Here is a 17,782-nt window from a genome sequence, read left to right as displayed (position 1 = left end):
TGCCTCTGAGTCCCCACTGGACTTGAGCACATCTTTCCTGTTTGTGGTTCTCATGTAGTGGTTCACAGTAGAACAGGAAGGGAGGGCTGGAAGGGAGGGCTGGAAGGTGTCTAAGATCTCACAGAATCTTCTGAGGGACTCCGTGGCTCCAGCTGGGTCTGTCCTTTGCCAGGAGTCCCTTCAGCCTCTGGGATCCCCAAATGTATCAGGGCTGCTCTGGCAGGACCTCCAGCCAGGGGGCTCCACTCGCCTCTCTGAATGAGACGGACACTGGAGAACCTGGGCCACCCCAGGGCCACGGGCAGGGCATGGAAGGGAGCGTTGGCTCGGACGCGGGGAGCTTACAGCCGTACACATGCCCTGGGCCTTCCCTTCATGCCGTCCTCAGCCCGGGAACTGCGCACGGCCTTGGCAGCACTGGTCCAGGCACACGATTTCTCCTCTCCTACCTCCCACTCCACACGCAGAACGTTCCTCAATGATGCACACCCAAGTCAGTGCATCCAGGGCTGGGGCTGAGGGAAGAGAAGGCAAATGCACCACCTGTGACCCAAGAAAGAAATTGGGAGAAGCTTGAAGCCAGTGAGCCCGATGGGAACAAAGAAAGACAGCTAGACAGGAAATGACCCCAGGATCCTGCTCCTAATTCACTGTGTGACCCCCAGCAAGCCAGCACCCCTCAGGGTTCTCATTGATAAAGTAGGGAAGACAATAGGTCAAGATGGTCTTTAAGTAATCCCCAGGTTTGCCCTCCTGCCCCTGGGCCTTAGCATGGTCCTCTCAACCTGGAACCCTCACCTTGCCCCTCACATCCCACCTAGGCAGTCCGTGCTCACACTTCCAATCTCAATGAAAGTGCCACCTCCACCAGGAAGCCTTCTGGGAATCGCCCAGACTAGATTAGGTTTTCTCACGACATCTTCCCCCTGCTCCCTAAATTCCTCCTTCCTAGCTCACATACTGATGGAAGTGGGAGCAGCATGTGTCACAGCATCTGTTCCGTCTCCACTTCTAGTGCTAACTCAGTGGGAGCAGGAGCCACATCGGGCCTGTTCACCTCTGTTCTCCGTGCCCAGCACACTGCTAGGCACACAGTAGATGCTCAATAAATGTTCGTTGACTGACAGACTGAATGCACAAATACTTGAATGGTTTGGGACCTTGAGGATAAAGAAGAAAAGGATAAATAATGCAGAAACTACCCATATTCTCTGGGCGTTATAAATGCTTGGCCACCCTGCAGTCTGCTTTGCAGAAGCACCCGATCCCACTGCCACCAAAACGGGAGAAAGACTGAGGCTGTAGCCCAACATCCGGGCACACACCCTTACTTCTTCCTGCCCTCCTCTCGCCTGTGTCTGGGAGAACAGGGAAAGGGGCTCACACTGAGGGGGTTCCTGCTGCAGTCTCCCCTCCTCCTGAACCCCTCCTCCCCCGTGCCATCCCATCGCAGTGGTTGCTCTGGAAACCAACATGGCCTCGTCAGTGGGCGATGGGCCCTGGGAACGGGCTTGCCGAGGCAAACGCCTCTGCGCTGTTTCCATGTAAACACTCGGTGTAGCGCACAGAGGGCAAGATAATTCGTCCAGGCTGTCAGGAAACCCTGAAGAGGCCTCTTTTCCCCGAGATCTCCCCTGGCTGTGGCATATCTCACACTCTGTGGGAAGCTGTCAGCTCTGTGGAGCGACTGGAAGAATTAAAAATAAAAATTGACTTCCAGAGAACAAAATCAGACCTGACAACTCCAGTCATTTATACCAGGCGTAGCTAGCAGACTGCAAATGCCTCTGTCGAAAGGGAGTGGCAGGGACGGAGAGGGGGAGGCTGTCTCAGGGAGGAGCCTTGAGAAAGCATCCCACTCTGCATGCCACGTCTTCCTGTGGACCCGAGGTCTGTCCCTGCGCCTTTCACCGGGAGGTTTCCAGTGGCAGCCCCGGCCCCCTTGCCAATTTCTTCTCTCTCCCCTCATCTTGGGCTGGGACCGTGCCCAGTAAATTGCAGGTGCTCCATTAAACACAGTTGATCCCCAGAACAGGCTGAGAACCCCTTATCCAAAATGCCTGGGCCCAGAAGTGGTTTGCATTCCAGATTCTTCAGATTTGGGAATATTTGTCTTATATCTACCAGAGGTGAGCATCCCGGGCCCAAAATCCCCAAATCTGAACTGCTCTCAATGAGCATTTCCTTTGAGTGTCATGTCAGCACTCAAAAAGTTTCACATTTTGGAGCATCCCAGATTTTGGATTTTGGGGATTAGGGATACTCAACCCGTATTAGCAGATTCCATATTTGCAAATTCACCTACTCACTAAAACCTATTTGTAACCCCCAAATCAATACTCAAGGCCATTCATGGATATGCACAAAATACTTGAATTGTTCCGCGCATGTTTTCTTAGCTGAGGTCCAACAAGGCAACGCTCTGCCTTCTTGCTTCAGCCCTCAGACTGCAAACAAATACCCTTGCATGGTCCACTTAGTTCCATGTTTTTCACATTTTTGTGTGCTTTATTGGTGATTTTGCTGCTTAAAACGCCCCCAAGCACAGTGCTGAAGTGCTGTCTATTATGTCCAGGCACGAGAAGGCTGTGGCATGCCCTATAGAGAAAATACACGTGTTAGTAAGTTTCATTCGGACATGAATTATGATACAATGCTGTTGGCTATGAGTTCAACATTAGTAAGTCAACAATATATATCAAGTAATGTGTCTTTAAACAGAAACACACATAAAACAAGGTTATGTATTGATTGACTGATGAAAATATCATGGCCAGAGGTCCACAGGAGCCTAAGCTTGTATTTTCACCAGGAACAAAGGTTCAATATTTGCTAATTCAGTGTTTGCAGAGACTGTGTAGAATGTAACTATTTCAAATAATGAAAATCAACCGTGTCTGACACGCTGAGTCAAATTGTTTCTGTATCTGAGTTTCCCATCACCTTCTCCCAGAATGTACTGGAGGGCAGAGATGGGGACTGACTCATTTGTGCATTTCAGCACCCCTGGGAGTACAGTAGGTCCCACGCAAGTGTTTGCTGAGTAGGAATTTTCGATAGAGTAAGCAGGCAATCTGCACTGAGAATGTGGCTTCCGAGAAAAGGAAGGGAGGGAGTTAAGCACGAAGTTGTCTAGGAGAAAGGTGACGTGGGCAGAGGAACAGCAGGTACCATAGCCCTGAGGCAGGAATTTGCCTGGGGTGTTTGCGGAGTGTCAAGAGGCTGTGTGGCCGGAGTGGAGTGAACCAGGGGAGAGTGGCAGGAGCTGCATAGAATGGACCTTTCTTTGAGTTCAGGTTTATTCTAGGAATGTAAGGTTGGTTTAACATCCAATCTTTATAATGTATAATATTAACAGAAAAAGAAAAAAAAACTACATGATCACCTAAAAGATGCGTTCCTGGAATAAACCCACTTGGTTGCGATATATTATCCATTTTGTATGTGACTGGATTCAATTTTTAATGTTCTTTCAGGTCTGGGCATTACAGTTATGCTGGCATCATAAAATAAGCTAAAGGTGCTCCTCTTTTTCTATTCCTGGAAGAGTGTGTGAAAGACTGGTGTCACTTCCTCCTTAAATGTTTGAGATAATTCTCCAGGGAACCCATCTGGATCTGCAGGTTTTTTGGTGAAAAGATTTTAAATTACAGATTCAGTTTTTAATAGGTATGGTACTATTCAAATTTCCCGTCTCTTTCTCTGTCCATTTTGTTAAGTCATGTTTTTTATGGACTTGTCCAGTTCTTTAAAGTTTTTACATTTATTGACATAAAATTGGTAATAATACCCCCTTATTTATTTTTAATTCTGTAGAATGTGTAGTGATGCCCCTTTCTCATTTCAGATAGTGCTAATTTGTGCCTTCTCTCTTACTCTTACTCATTGTCACCAGGAGTTTATCAATTTCGATCACCTTTCCAAAGAGCTAACTTTTGTTGGACGTTGTTTTAAACATTGGGGATAAAAGTTGAATCTAACATTCAGTGTCACAGCTCCTACAGATTTTAGGTTTTAGAGTAGGGAGAGAGGCAATGAGCTAGCCAAGAGAAATTGTAATAAATAATTTCAGCAAGCAGTAAGGTCTATGAAGAAAATAAAGAGGGTGAATTGGTGCCACTTTGAATTGCCTGCTTCCTCTAAGGTGGTGACATTTGAGCAGAGACTTGTAAGGCAAGAGTTGACCATTAAGAAATCTGGAAGAGATTTCTAAGCACAGAGAGCAACATGCACAAAGGATTGAGGCGGGAGTCGTGCTCGACAGTGTTTTCGAGAGCTAAACAGAATACTGCAGTGGCTGAAACCCTGCGCATGATGGGGAAAGAGTGGCACAAGGTGAGATCAAAGAGGAGAGGTGAGCAGGGCACAGCCAGATGATGTAGGGACTTATAGTCCAGAATATAGAGTTTGGATGTTATTTTAAATACAATAGCAAGTGTATTGGTCAGCTATTGCTGCAACACTGCTGCATAACAAACAACTCCCGAATCTCAGTGGCTCTCAACAGCAATTGTTTTCTGTCTCATCAGTTACAGATCAGGTGGGGTGGCTGTGGGTAGCACTAATGGTTGATCTTGGATCTTCTCCATGTTTTTCATTCTGGGACCACAGTTTACCAAGGCATGCTCTCCTCGTGGAAGGTGGTAGACACATACAAAGGCCAAGCTAAACTATACAAGTTCCTTTAATGCCACTGCTCCAATCAGGCCCATTAACATTCCCATCACCAAAGTAAGGCGTATGGCCAAGTCCATTGTCAGCAGGACAAGGAATACAGGATGTCTACTCTAATGGGAAGCCCTGAAAATTCACGTTGCAAAGGGCATACAATGATTACAGGGAGGAAATGAAAGATTAGGAATAATAATCCAATTCGCCATAGTAATATCACTCTGGCTGTCATGTGGAGATGGATGGGAGGGCAGGGATGAGAGCGGAGACAACGGTCCAGGTCACAGAGGGTCGTGGCTTGAATTTGGGTGATAGAGGTAGAGCAAAATGGACAGATGTGGAGTGTATTTTATAGGCACACCCAGAGGAACTGATGATGTTTCAGACAGGATGGAGAGGCAGGTACTATTACACTCCAGCCATAGTGGAGTCCTCAAACATCCCAGGCATGCTATGATTCCAGGGTCTCTGCAACTGCTGTTCCTTCTGATGGAAAACTGTTCCCTCAGATGCTTGCTTGGTCTAGTTCCTCAAGTCATGTAGACCCTGCTCAAATGTCAGCTCCTGGGTGAGACCATCTCTGCCCATCCTGTTAGCAGCAATAGTACCCCCTTATCCTGACCTGTGTTTCCATAGCTCCTGCTGCCAGTTGGCAGATGCTTGGTTTGTTTACCAACAGTTCTCCTCTACTACAGTGGAAGCTCCCTGCATGCAGGGATTTTGATCTGGTCTGCTGCTGTATACTCAGCATCTCGAGTACTATCCGGCGCATAGTAGGCTCTCAATATATCTTTGTTGAATTGATAAATGGACTCCTGCAGGACAGCCCTGCAGGGCAGGCATATGACAACTGCTGGAGTCTATTCACCCCGGATCTGGTCTCCAGGCCCCAGAGATCTGGCCCAGCTGTCACTGAGACAACCACCGTCTCTCCAGACAGCTGACACATCAGGGTGGGGGCCGTTTGGTGCCTGGCACTGTGGCAAGGCCTTCCTGCCTTGCTGTGAGTCATTCAAATGCCCACCTGGGGAGATTCTGGAAAATTGGTTGACACGGTTCTAATTAGCTTCTGCCCACCGGCTCGTGGTCCTGCGCTTTATCTCCTCACTGCAGCCCCAGCAGAGGAGGAACTCCAGAGGCTGGGCTTCCATCCCTCCCAAGCCCTGGGGCCCTGGAGCAGGGAGCGGGGTGAGAGTGAGGGCTCCCGAGGCCTCCCAAGGCCCCATGATTCAGATTCAGCTCCGGGAACAGCGGCTGGCATCTGTGGGCAGACATGAGGGGAGGGGAGAGAAAGAGACTCCCCGGACATTTGTTAACGGTGACACGCAAGCCAAGGCACTAGTTGCTCTTTCAAAAGAATAAATAGCTTCTGATTGAAATGGGAAACTAATTGATTTTATACACTGGCTTTTCAAAAGACACTGTGTGTCGTGAAGGGAGTTTGTAGGGAAAACGATAGCATGTGCACGTCCATGGGGAGGGGGAGGAGACAGCGCCAGGGCACACAATAGGAAGCATGCTCTGTCGTACACAGGGGGAAGGGGCCAGGGTGTGTGTCTAGAAATGTTGTTGTCATCCAGGGGGGGAGAGGGTAGCTAAGTGTGGTGCTGGAGGGACCCCTCAGGGACGCATGCGGAGTTCACGCACCACCCCGTGGATTTGCCGGAAATAGTCCAACCTCCCCTCGTGTGTACCGGGGAAGACCTCTGTGATGGGACCGGCTAGGGTGCAAATCCAGGGCCTCAGCTGACCCACACCCAGGGGACGGACGACAGCTGGGTACGTGTAGATGGATGACCATGGGCCACTGAGAACCCGTCACCACTGAACGCTGCCTGTGCAGATGACACCACGTGGGTTTCAGGCAGGCCTGTCTCAGGGCCATGCACTGCATGGGGACATTGGCAGGGAGGTTGTAAGTGGGGGCAAAATCTGCCCCAGGCTGTGCATTTCGGCACCTTTTGTCCACCCACAGGCAGCCTCTTTTCCCAGCTGGTCAACCCAGAGGAGGTGAGTTTTCCTAATCTGCACAAGGTGCGTGAGTGCTCACAGCAGTCCAGTGTCCAGACCCCCTATCCTCTCCTGCGGGCCTGCCTTGTCTCCCAGCCCCTTCTGCATCCTCTCCTGTGCCCCAGCTAACCGGGCCAGTTGTCACCCTCCCTACATGCTGGTGTCTGGGACTCTCGGACTCTCTCTCTGCCTCATCCACATCCTCAAAACGACTTTCACCTCCTCTAAAATGAGGGGGTCGTAACTTCTAAGATTTCTTCCAGATTCACCATCATAGGACTTTTTAAAATCAGTAATTTGCAAATGTTAATTGTCCAATTCAATGAGTAGAGAATCACATAACTATTAGCACCAGAGTTGAGATACGGAACGTTCCCATCACCTCCAAACTCCACTCCTGCTCCTTTGCAGGCCACCCCCACCCCTACTCCAACCGTGGCACCTACTGATGGATATATGGGTTGCTCCCAGTTTAGTGACAATATAAATAAATCTACTGTTGACGTTTGCACACGAGTGTTTCTGTGAATGTATGTTTTCATTTCTCTTGGGTAAATTCCTGGGAGTGAGATAGTAATAGCTGAGTCATACGGTAAGTGTCTGTTTCACTCTGTTGAAAAAAGCCCACCAGCCTGTTCTAAAGAGGCTGTACCAGTTTTCATTCCCATCAGCAATGAATGAGTATCCTCACTGTTCCACATCTGCACCAACACTGGGTATGGTCATTCTTTTTTTTTTTTTTTTTTTACTTTTTTAAAAATTTCATTTTTCATTTTGAGATAATTACAGATTCGCATGCAGTTGTAAGAAATAGTGGAGAGACCTCATGTACATTTCACCTAGTTTCTCCCAGTGTAACATCCTGCCAAACTATAGCACAATTTTACAACCAAAACGTTAGCATTGATACATTCAAGATACAGAACATTTCATCAGGTTACCCACTTATAACCACATCCATACCCCTCCCCTCAACACCTCCTCCTCAACTCCTGGCAACAGCTACTGTGTTTACCAATTCTATAATTTTGCTGTTTCAAGAATGCTCTATAAATGGAATCACACAATAGGTAACTTTGGGGGATTGTTGTTGTGGTTATGTTAAAGTCAGTATAATTTTCTAGCGATTCACCCAGATTGTTGCATTTATACATAGTTTGTTCCTTTTATTGTTGACCTAGTACCCTTTGGTGTGGATAGACCATAGTGTGTTTAACCGTTCACCAGTTGAAGAATACTTGGGTTATTTCCTGGGGTAAATCCCACTTAATTGTTATGTACTATGTTTTTAATGTATTGCTGACTTTTGGTAGTTTATGACTTCCAAGGAATTTGTCCATTTCATCTAAGTTGTCAAATATTATTCATAGTATCCTCTAAATATTATCTTTTTAATGTCTGTATGACCTGTAGCAATGCCCATTTTTTTTATCTGTGACATTGGTAAATTTCACCTTTTTTCTTGATTTGGCTGCTGGAAGTTTGCCAGTTTTATTGCTCTTCCTATTTCAATGATTTTGTCTTTTGTTTTCTTCAATCTCATTGATTTCTGTTTGTATATATATTATTTTATAGCCTCTACCTATTTGGGTTTAGTTTGCTCTTCTTTTCCTAATTTTTTCAGTTGGAAGCTTAGATCTTTGATTCAAGACCTCTCCTCTTTTGTACAGAAGCATTTATTACCATAATTTTTACTCTAAGAACTGCATTAGCCAAATCCCACAAATATTGACATATCGTGTTTTCATTTTCATTCAGTTCTAAATATTTTTAAACTGTGCTTGTGATTTCTCCTTTGATCTAGGCAATATTTACAAGTATACTTTTTAAATTCCTAGACACTCGAGGATTTTTCTTATATATATCTTTCTGTCATTGATTTCTAATTGAAATCCCTTTTAGTTGTGTCAGAGAGAATATTTTGTATGATTGAAATAGGTTTATTTTATCGAGACCTATTCTACGACCCATTATGTGGTCAATCTTGGTGAACCATGGAAGGAACATGAAATCTGCCGTCGTCGTTGGGTGGAGCATGCTCAGAACAGCAATTCGGGTCATGTTGGTGAGCAGGGTTGTTCAGGTCTTCTGCGTCCTTACTATTTTACCTACTGTTTACTCGTTCTGTCAATTACTGAGAGGAGGCATTGTAATCTCCATGTTAGGGTGGAAAGGCTAGTAGGTGCTCACGGCACGGGTGGAGAAAGATATCTCATGCAGAAATTAAGATATAAGTTTAAAGTTTATTTTATCCCTTAGAGGAGAGAGAGACAGAAGGAGAGAAGGGGAAGTGGGGGGAGGAAAGAAAGGAGGGAGACCACATGGCATCCCAAAGAAAGAGAACGGAGGGCCAGCATAGAAGCCAAGTGGCTTGCTGATTTTAAGGGAGACAAAGAGAAAAAAAAAATAGTGATGACTGCCAGTTGATAACAAAAGCTACAAGATGTCAACGTCCAAATGTCGGCTTCCTGCCTTCCTTGGAGAAGGGAATATCACAGGAGATGTGACTTTGTCCTTGGGATACATTGAGGCTGTAGCTGGTTCTTCTGCTGTTTACTCGGGAACTCTGTAAAAGCAGATTCTCCAAAAAACAGTTTTGAAGGAGAGAGATTTACATCTCTTTGCTGTCCATTCAGCTCTTTTCAGAAGTTGTGCAAAACAGAACTCCTGTGGGGTGCCTGCTAGTGGGAGAACTCATAGGATTGATCTTCAACCGTTACTAAGGAAATTACAGGATTAGGTATTTTCCTGTTATTTTTGCAAAGCTGTCCCTTTCACTCCAGCTATAAGTGTAGATTTTTCTGTTTCTCCTTTCACTTTGATCAGTTTTTGTTTCATGTATTTTAAGGGTCTCTTATTACACACATAGGATGGTTATAATATGTCCACTGGATGAATTTCCTCTCTCCCCTCTCGGTGTTATATTCTGTTAAGTTCCAGCTACCTCGGCTTCCACAAACTCCAGTCTCTGTCTCCTCCAGTCAGGGAGGCTGCTGGGCTCTGTTGGATTCCCTGTCCCAGTTCTGCTGCTGGGAAGCTGCCTCCAGGCATTCCTGGGACAACCACGGGGCTCATCTCATTTGTTTCCCTTCTTGGGGTGCACAGTCTTTCACCTCCTACTGACCAAAGTTTGAAAAACTGTTGTTTTGTGGATGTCACCTTTTTTGTTGTTGATGTTTTCAGTCTGAGTGTGTTTCTGGACTTTCTTACTCTCTGTTGGCTAGAAATGGAAACCCCCCACCTTCCTAGGATTTTAAAATAAGAAACCGAATTAACCTCAGAGGAAGCTGCCATCAGCACAAGGACTAGAGTTCCTGGGGAGGTGGCGAGGACACTGTCCCCTGCTTCCCTCTGGCCCCATCTGGGCCTGACCTTGGGAAGCAAAAGCAGGGCTGGTTAGACACGTGCAATTAGGGGTGCCGAGGAAGTTTTAGGGGACTCTGAGCAAGAGGAAGCTTGAACGACAGGACTGCAGGACTGACAATGTATTTAGCAGCTTTCCTAGACTGCAGTTTGCTAGGATCTGTCTCCAAGGAAAAAGAAAATAGCCATCAACAAGACAAAAAAAAAAGAATAAAAGAAAATATATAAATATGGTAACAAAACCCTTTCCAGCTGGGGCTTGTGGTGATTTTGTTTTTTTTTTGTTTTTTATTCCTAAGCGAGTGGCAGTGAAACCTTTATTGCACCCCACAGCCTCCCAGATCCTTTTTATGCTACATAATGTGTTTGCAAGTTTCTGTCCATCGCTCAGTCTCCCTGTGCTTTGTCCTGTGTGAAACCACTGGTTTCCATGGCAACCAGACTGCCAGATCAGGGAGCCCAGTGAAGGGACAGAGGTTCTTTAGTGCACCTCTGGGGACCAGCAGAGGCCTGGGTCGCAGTCAGGAAGGGAATATGGGAGTCCCTCTACCAGGGTGACTCCACTAGCCGTGGCCACCCCACCCGGCTTTGCACCCCCAGGTTGGCGCTCCGGGAAGGACATACCCAGGACTGACCTCCTTCCACTGTCGACATGTGCAGAGCCCCTGGGACACGCGCCAGTCTCCATGCGGGCACCGGGACACAGATGAATAGGACTCAGTCCCTGCCCCCACCCGTCGAGAGAGAGAAATAATGGCAAAAGGAGTCTGGGAGGAACGTATATTAAGTGCTGACTATATGCCAGATACTGTTCTAGGAACTACATACCTTAAATTTTGATTCTCACACAAAACCTGTGACTTAGTTATTTATATTATTCGCTGTGCTGGAGCTGTGCCCACAGTCTATCCGAGGGCACAAAACGGGTTAAAGGTAAAGCCCAGGTTCGCACCCAGGTGTGCCATATCTGCCTCAGCCTCTCCCGAGGGGCCCGCCCCACCCGCCAGTCTCTCTGGCCCTTTCTGCGAGTCTCTTTTGTGCAGTAGCTCAGACTGTAGAGAACTCTGCCCGAAAGTCTCTCTCCCTCCGCCCCCCGCCCCCGTCCCTCACCGCCCCTCTCTGTCCTGTCTCTCCTCTCATTCTGGAAATAAATGTATCATTGAACTGAAGCCCCTGGAACATGAATTAAACATAGGAACAAATCCCAGTGTGGCCTCCGAGCCCCATGCTGCGGAGATGGCGTTAATGAAGGGTCACACAGCCACATTCCCGCTTAATTCTCTGAAATCCCACTCGCTTTGTCCAGACAGCGGGAGGAAACGGCCGACATCAGAAAACCGGGAGACCCTCGGGGAGAGAGAAGCTCTTTAAAAATAGCTCTCGTGGCAGGAGGGCTCTGCTGGGCCAGCCTTCTCTGCGCTGAAAGAGCCGGCCTGAGCCACCCCTTCCACGGGCCCCGCTCTGCCCAACAGCTTCAGAGGCTGCTCTGGAAGGAAACTCAAGCTCCTAAAGCTAAACCCTGCGCCGTCACCAAGGCCAGGGGCCCTAACAAGGCCAGCTGAGGCCAAATGCAGCAGCAGCTCACTGCCTTGGCCCAGACTCTCCCTTCCAGAAGGGCTACAGGCTCTTGCCTTCCCGCCACAGCTTCCAGGCATCAGATCCACGTCCATGTTCTACGGGACAACCACCGCCCCACATTGAGACACTGGCCATCTTGTTAAAAGGAGCACCCCAACTCCTGGGTGCCCTGGAGGCTCTGGAAGAATGGCCTCTCTGCAGCAAATGGGGGGGGGGTGTACTGCCGCCCCAGGGCCTGGAAAAGGGCTGGTGGGATCCAAGAGGACTGGCCCAAGCAACCCAGACTGAGACCCAAGGGCATGGGAGGCCTCTGGACACCAGGACCGTCTAGGCCCCGGCTCTTGCCATGGGCACCAGCAGCTGGCAGAATGGCTCCTGACCTTGGGTGAGTCGCCTAGGCCCTTTGTTGCCTCTTCTGTACTGTGGAGGAGGACTGGTACCCACCCTCAGGGGGGTTGTCAACACTATACTCAATGCAGTAATTAATGCAAAGCGCCCAGCTGGCCCTGGCGCCTGGCATGGCCTCCCCACACTGCATTCCAGTAAGGCTGGTTCTTACGGACATTCTCTGTGGCTCACAGAGCTCCTTGCAGACCCAGACAGCTGCGAGTGATTCCCGAGTCCCTCCTGACCCCAGCAGCAGATGTGGGGCCCTGGCAGCATGTCCTAAGTTGCTGCTCCTGCTCATGTCCCTACACTCCCAGTGGCACTGCTACCAAGGCTAACCAACCTGGATGCTTTGCATTTGCACAAGACTCAAGAGGAGTGTGAGCCTGGTTCCCTCCCCTAGGACAAGTCACTTTGCTTCTCTGAACCTCAGCTTCTCAATATCTTCATCGGAAAATAAGGATCACAACAGTGCCTGCTATATATCTAAACACACACACACACACACACACACACACACGCACGAATCTCTACTCAACTCCATTGAGGTACAATTTGTGTACAACAAAATGTACCCATTTAAGAGCTTTATTGAGATATAATTTACATGCCATACCATACAATTCACCCACATGAAGTGTACACTTCAGTGGTTTTTAGTATATGCACATAGTGGTCCAACTATTATCACAATCGATTTTAGAACATTTCATCTCCTTTCCCACCCTAATCCATCCCTATGAGCAGCCTCTCCCCATTTATTTCTTCCAACCGCCACCCCCAGCCCCAGGAAGCCCCTAATCTACTTTCTGCCTCCACAGATTTGCCTGTGATGGGCATGTCATACATGTGGAATCACACAGTACGCGACCTTTAGTGTCTGGCGTCTTTCACTTAGCGTGACGCTTTCCGGGTTCATCCATGTGGTGGCGCATCTTGGCACTTCACCCTTGTTACTGCCAGATGACACAGAATCATATGCATATGTCACACGTTATTTAGCCATTCCTTCTTCGAGTTGTTTCCATGTTGGGCTCCTATGAATGAAGCTGCTGCAAACATTCACGCACAAGTTTTTGTGCGGACATACAAGTTCATTTCTCTTGGTTCTAATATCTGGGAGTAGAGTTGCTGGGTCACGTGGTAACTCCGTGTGTGACCTTCCGAGGCACTGCCAGGCCGTTTCCCAAAACAATTGCACCATTTCCAATTCCCACCAGATATGTAGGAGGGTTCCAACGTACATCTTCACATCCTCACCAGCACATGTTATTATCGGTCTTTTTAATTACACGCATCCTACTGAGTGTGAAGTGGGACCCTGTTGTGGTTTTGATTTGCATTTCCCTAATGGCCACGGCTGCTGAGCATCTTTTCATCTGCTTATTGGTCATTTGTGCATCTTCTTTGGAGAAATGTCTATTGTGATACTTTGCCCACTTTTAAATTGGGTTATCTGTCTTTTCATTATTAAGTTGTAATAGTTCTTTATCTATTCTAGGGACAAGTCCCTTAGCAGATATGTGATTTGAAGTTATTTTTCCCCATTCTGTCAGTTGTCCTTTCGCTTTCTTCATGGTGTTCTTTGAAGTTTTTAGTTTTGATGAAATCCAATTTATTTATTTTTTCTTTTGTCATTTGTGCTCTTGGTTTCATACTCCAAGGTCACAAAGATTTACTCCTATACTTTCTTTTAAGGGTTTTACAGTTTCAGCTCTTACATGTAGGTATAAGGTTCATTTTGAGTTATTAATAATTTTCATGTATAATGTGAGGGAAAAGTCCAGCTTCACTCTGCATGTGGATATCCAGTTGTCTCAGCACCAAGAGCACTTTGAGCATTTTGAGGAGTACCATTTAATGAGTTTTAACACATGGGTATGCCCATGAAACTACCTCTCATTCTGTCATTCCAGAAAGTTCTCTGTGCCCATTTGCCGGCCATGCTCCCAGCCCAAGCCCTGGGCTACCACAGATCTACTTTCGTTCACCATAGATTCCATTTGCCTTTCCTAGGATTTCATAGAAATGGAATCACACAGTCTGTACTCTTTTGTGTCTGGCATCCGCCACTTTTTTATCATTTAATCCTCCTGTCTTGGGGTTGTCCAGAGAAATAGAAACAATAGGGTATGTGTAGAGAGTATGTGAAAGAGAGACAGAGACAGAGAAAGATTGCTTGCTTTCAAGGAATTGGCTCACACAAGTTCAAAATCTGTAGGGTAGGCTGGAGTCCCAGGGAAGAGCTGATGTTGCAGTTCAAGTTCAAAAGTAATCTTCCGCTGAATTCCTTCTTCTTCAGGGAAATCCGTCTTTGTCTATTGAGGCCTTCAACTGATCGGACAAGACCCACCCACATCATCGAGAGAAGCTGCTTTACTCAAAGTCTACTGATGTAAATGTTAATCTCATCTGAAGGAAAAAATGCCTTCACAGCAACATCCAGACTAGTGTTTGACCAAATACCTGGGGACCATGGCCCAGCCAAGCTGAAACATAAAATTAAGCATCACACCTCCCGACAGCCCCGTGAGGTGGACATTATTATCATCCCTATTTTGCAGATGAGGAAACTGAGGCTCAGACAGGCTAAGTGACGGGTCCTGTGCTCATAAGTGGCAGAGCTGAGACTCAAACCAGAGTTGTTTCCACATCCTCATGGTCACCTGTCCCTGGTTCTGATGCACTAGTGAATCAAGAAGGATTTGTGACTGTGTCTTGCCAGCCCTAAAGACCCTTCTCCAGGGGCTTGCCCTCCTGTGCTTCCCCTTCCTCTGCTGTGGGCACGAGGGAGAAGAGTTACCCCTGCCCCCCACCTGGCCCACCTGTCTTTCCGCCAACTGGCCTCTTCCCTCCTCGGCCCCCCAGCCCTGCATCTGCCTGCTCCTCACTGCACCTGCCTCATGCCCTGGGCCGCCCCCAGGTGCAAAGAGAAGCAGGGGTGTCTCTCCACTCCCACTGCAGGTGCCCAGCTCCTCTCCCCAGACTCTGATGAGCTGCTTCTCTTTATTTCTTTCCCAGTGGGGGAGCATTCTCTCCCCTCTTCCCTGCTGGCCTCCCGCCTAGCTGCCAGCCCAGTGTCCTTTTTGTAATTCTGCTGAAAAACAAAATCTCTAGATTGTTTTTTTCTTCAAGCTCAGAGACCTGGGAAGGAACAAGTAAAACTGGAGTTATTCACTAATATATTTTTTTAATTTTCACATCAAGCCTGAAAAGGAAGCATCCAGAAGCTTCCAGAAGCAAATGAAAATTTTCAGGCCCTCAAGGAGACATATTGAGTGACCAAAAGAAGCAGACCCTTCTCCCCCATTTAGAAAATAAAACTACATGGCAGGACCAGCCCTCAGATCCTCAGACCTGACCCCTCTGCCAGGTACCAGGCCACTGGGAATTCGGGTCTCATGGAATCTGGTCTCATCCTCTCATCCAAAGAGCAACTGTCAAAGTGCTAGAAAAGACTGAGACGTCTTAGCCTGGGTTCCCCCAAAGCAGAGCCTAAGACGAGGCTTGTACAGGTGGTCTATTTGGGAAGCGGCTCCAGGGAACGGAAGAGCAGGACGGGAGAGTGAAATGGGGAGGGGGGGAACCCGGTGCAGGATACGCCCTGGAATTACCATCCAAGGGCCTTGTCCAGGTGGAGCATTTGTTCATGAGCCCCGGCCCTCGCTGATCCAGGTGGCTCCATCGGCATTAGCTCCCTGACGCTTGCAGGCCATCATGAGTCAGAGGGCGCCCAGAGACATCTCTGAAAAGAGCGTCAGAAAGGCAAGTTCTGTCTGATGACACCTACACAAAGCTGCACGGAACTGGCGGCTGCAGTGGCTGGAGTGAGAGGTGAGGCCAGAGGGTTTTAAAGTCGTGCCTCAGAAGTGACCGATACGGGGCAGGGGTCAGGGGAGGGATGTGTCTTAGCACTTAGCAGGGGGAGCACAAGGGAAAACACTGAGCCTTGTTAACTGCACTCAAGATGAGTTAGGCATGTCATACTTTTGTCAGTAAAACCAGTCCACACTCAGCACAGCCCTCAGAAGGACAGAGGGGACGGCCTCTGCCCAGCGCCGTCACGCCATCCTTGCAGCCCCGTCTCAGCCCCCACGGACTCACTGCTGACCTGGAGGCAGAGTCTAAATCCTGTGCTCAGCTCTGGCAGCAGGACTCTAGGAGGGATGGAGACAACAAAGAGAGTGTTCAAACATGGAAACTGAGGCACAAGGGGACAATAGAGGGAACTAGGGCTGTTCACCAAAAGGAAAGATACGAGTTTGCAGGGTTATCTTTTCAAAGTTCAAAGGGCACTTCTAAGTCAACTTCTACAGAACTGACCCATCTCCCCCTCACTCTCAAGACGTGGCTTCCTCCTTCTCTGCACCCTCCTTCCCTGTTCTACCACACCCCAAGCTCCTACCTAGTCACCCAAGCCAGAAACTGGTCGCTTCTTTGATTCTTCTCTTAGTCGCCAAGTCCTGTCCGCTCTTCCTCCTAAATCATTGGCTCTCCCATTGCTCCCCCTGCCCCCACTGCTTCTGCTCTGGTTCAGCCCCTTCCTCTCCACCCGCACCGTCTCAACCTGTCTCTCCCCAGCTCCTTTTGCTGCCCCTCCTCCATGAAGCCCAAGTCAGCTGCAGCCACTGCCCTGTCTCAGCCCCCACAGACTCACTGCTGACTTGGAGGCAGAGTCTAAATCCTTAGCATGGCCAATAAGACCTGCCCTCAGGGCTGCTGTGGAGAGGTGTGCAGCCAGTTCCCTGTCCAAGCAGCCAGCCAAGGCCAAGGGTAGGGGATTGAACTTCGGTCTGCCCTACACCTACCAAGAGGTGCCTTTTCCCAATCTGCACAGGAGCACCTCCACTTGCCAAGCTGGGCTGTCTGCACCTGTAGGGAGGGCGCCTTCCCTGATCGCTGAGTGGACACCCATCAGTTCGAAAGGAGAAACAGGATGTATGGGCTAAGACCATGTGCTTTGAGATAAATGGATGTGGGTTCAAATTCTGACCCACTATACTGGTTATTGGGCAATTCAGACCCTGCACAGTGGTTTGCTGGAAAAAGCATGGAGTGTGCAATCAGAGATCTGTGTTCAAATCCTGGCTCAACTGGGTGACTTTGGGTGGACCAATTTCCTCTCCAATCTGTCTCCTCATGTTAAAACGACAATGATGACAACAGCCATGATGGCTACATCCTCTACTGTAAGGAAGTGTTGTGGGGATCGAGTGAGATAGTCCATGTAATCGGCTCATAGCATGCCCTACACACAGGCTCTTTATTTCTGTATCTGTCAGGACAGGCCTGATGGTGCCGCAGTAACCGACAGCCCCCAAATCTCAGTGGCTTACCAGCACGGAGGCTAATTTCTCACTCATACCTCACGTCCATCACAGGTCAGCTGGCAGCCCTGCCCAGGTCATTCTCACTTAGTAACCCAAGCCGATGGCAGCCATCATCTCCCACATTGCACATTGCAATGGCAAAGGGAAAGAATGTTCTGGAAGGCCTTGTAGCTGCAATTACATGCTCTAGCCTAGAAGTGACTCCCATCACTTTAGCTCCCAGCTCATTGGTCAGAGTAGCCACATGACCCCCATCTAACAGTAAGGGGGCCAGGAAGTACGATCCTACCATGTGCCCCAAAATGGACAGTCAGAAACTCCTGGTGTCCAGTGGGGCTGATCCCCACAACTATTCATCTCTGCCTTGGTTTCCTCACAGCAAGACGGCATCATTGCTCTGGCCTGTACTTAACTGGGATCTGGGGTGACCACTGATCCAGGCT

The sequence above is a fragment of the Microcebus murinus genome, chromosome 4, assembly GCF_040939455.1.
Source record: "Microcebus murinus isolate Inina chromosome 4, M.murinus_Inina_mat1.0, whole genome shotgun sequence".
Lineage (NCBI taxonomy): Eukaryota > Metazoa > Chordata > Mammalia > Primates > Cheirogaleidae > Microcebus > Microcebus murinus.
Note: the sequence above shows the minus strand (reverse complement) of the source record.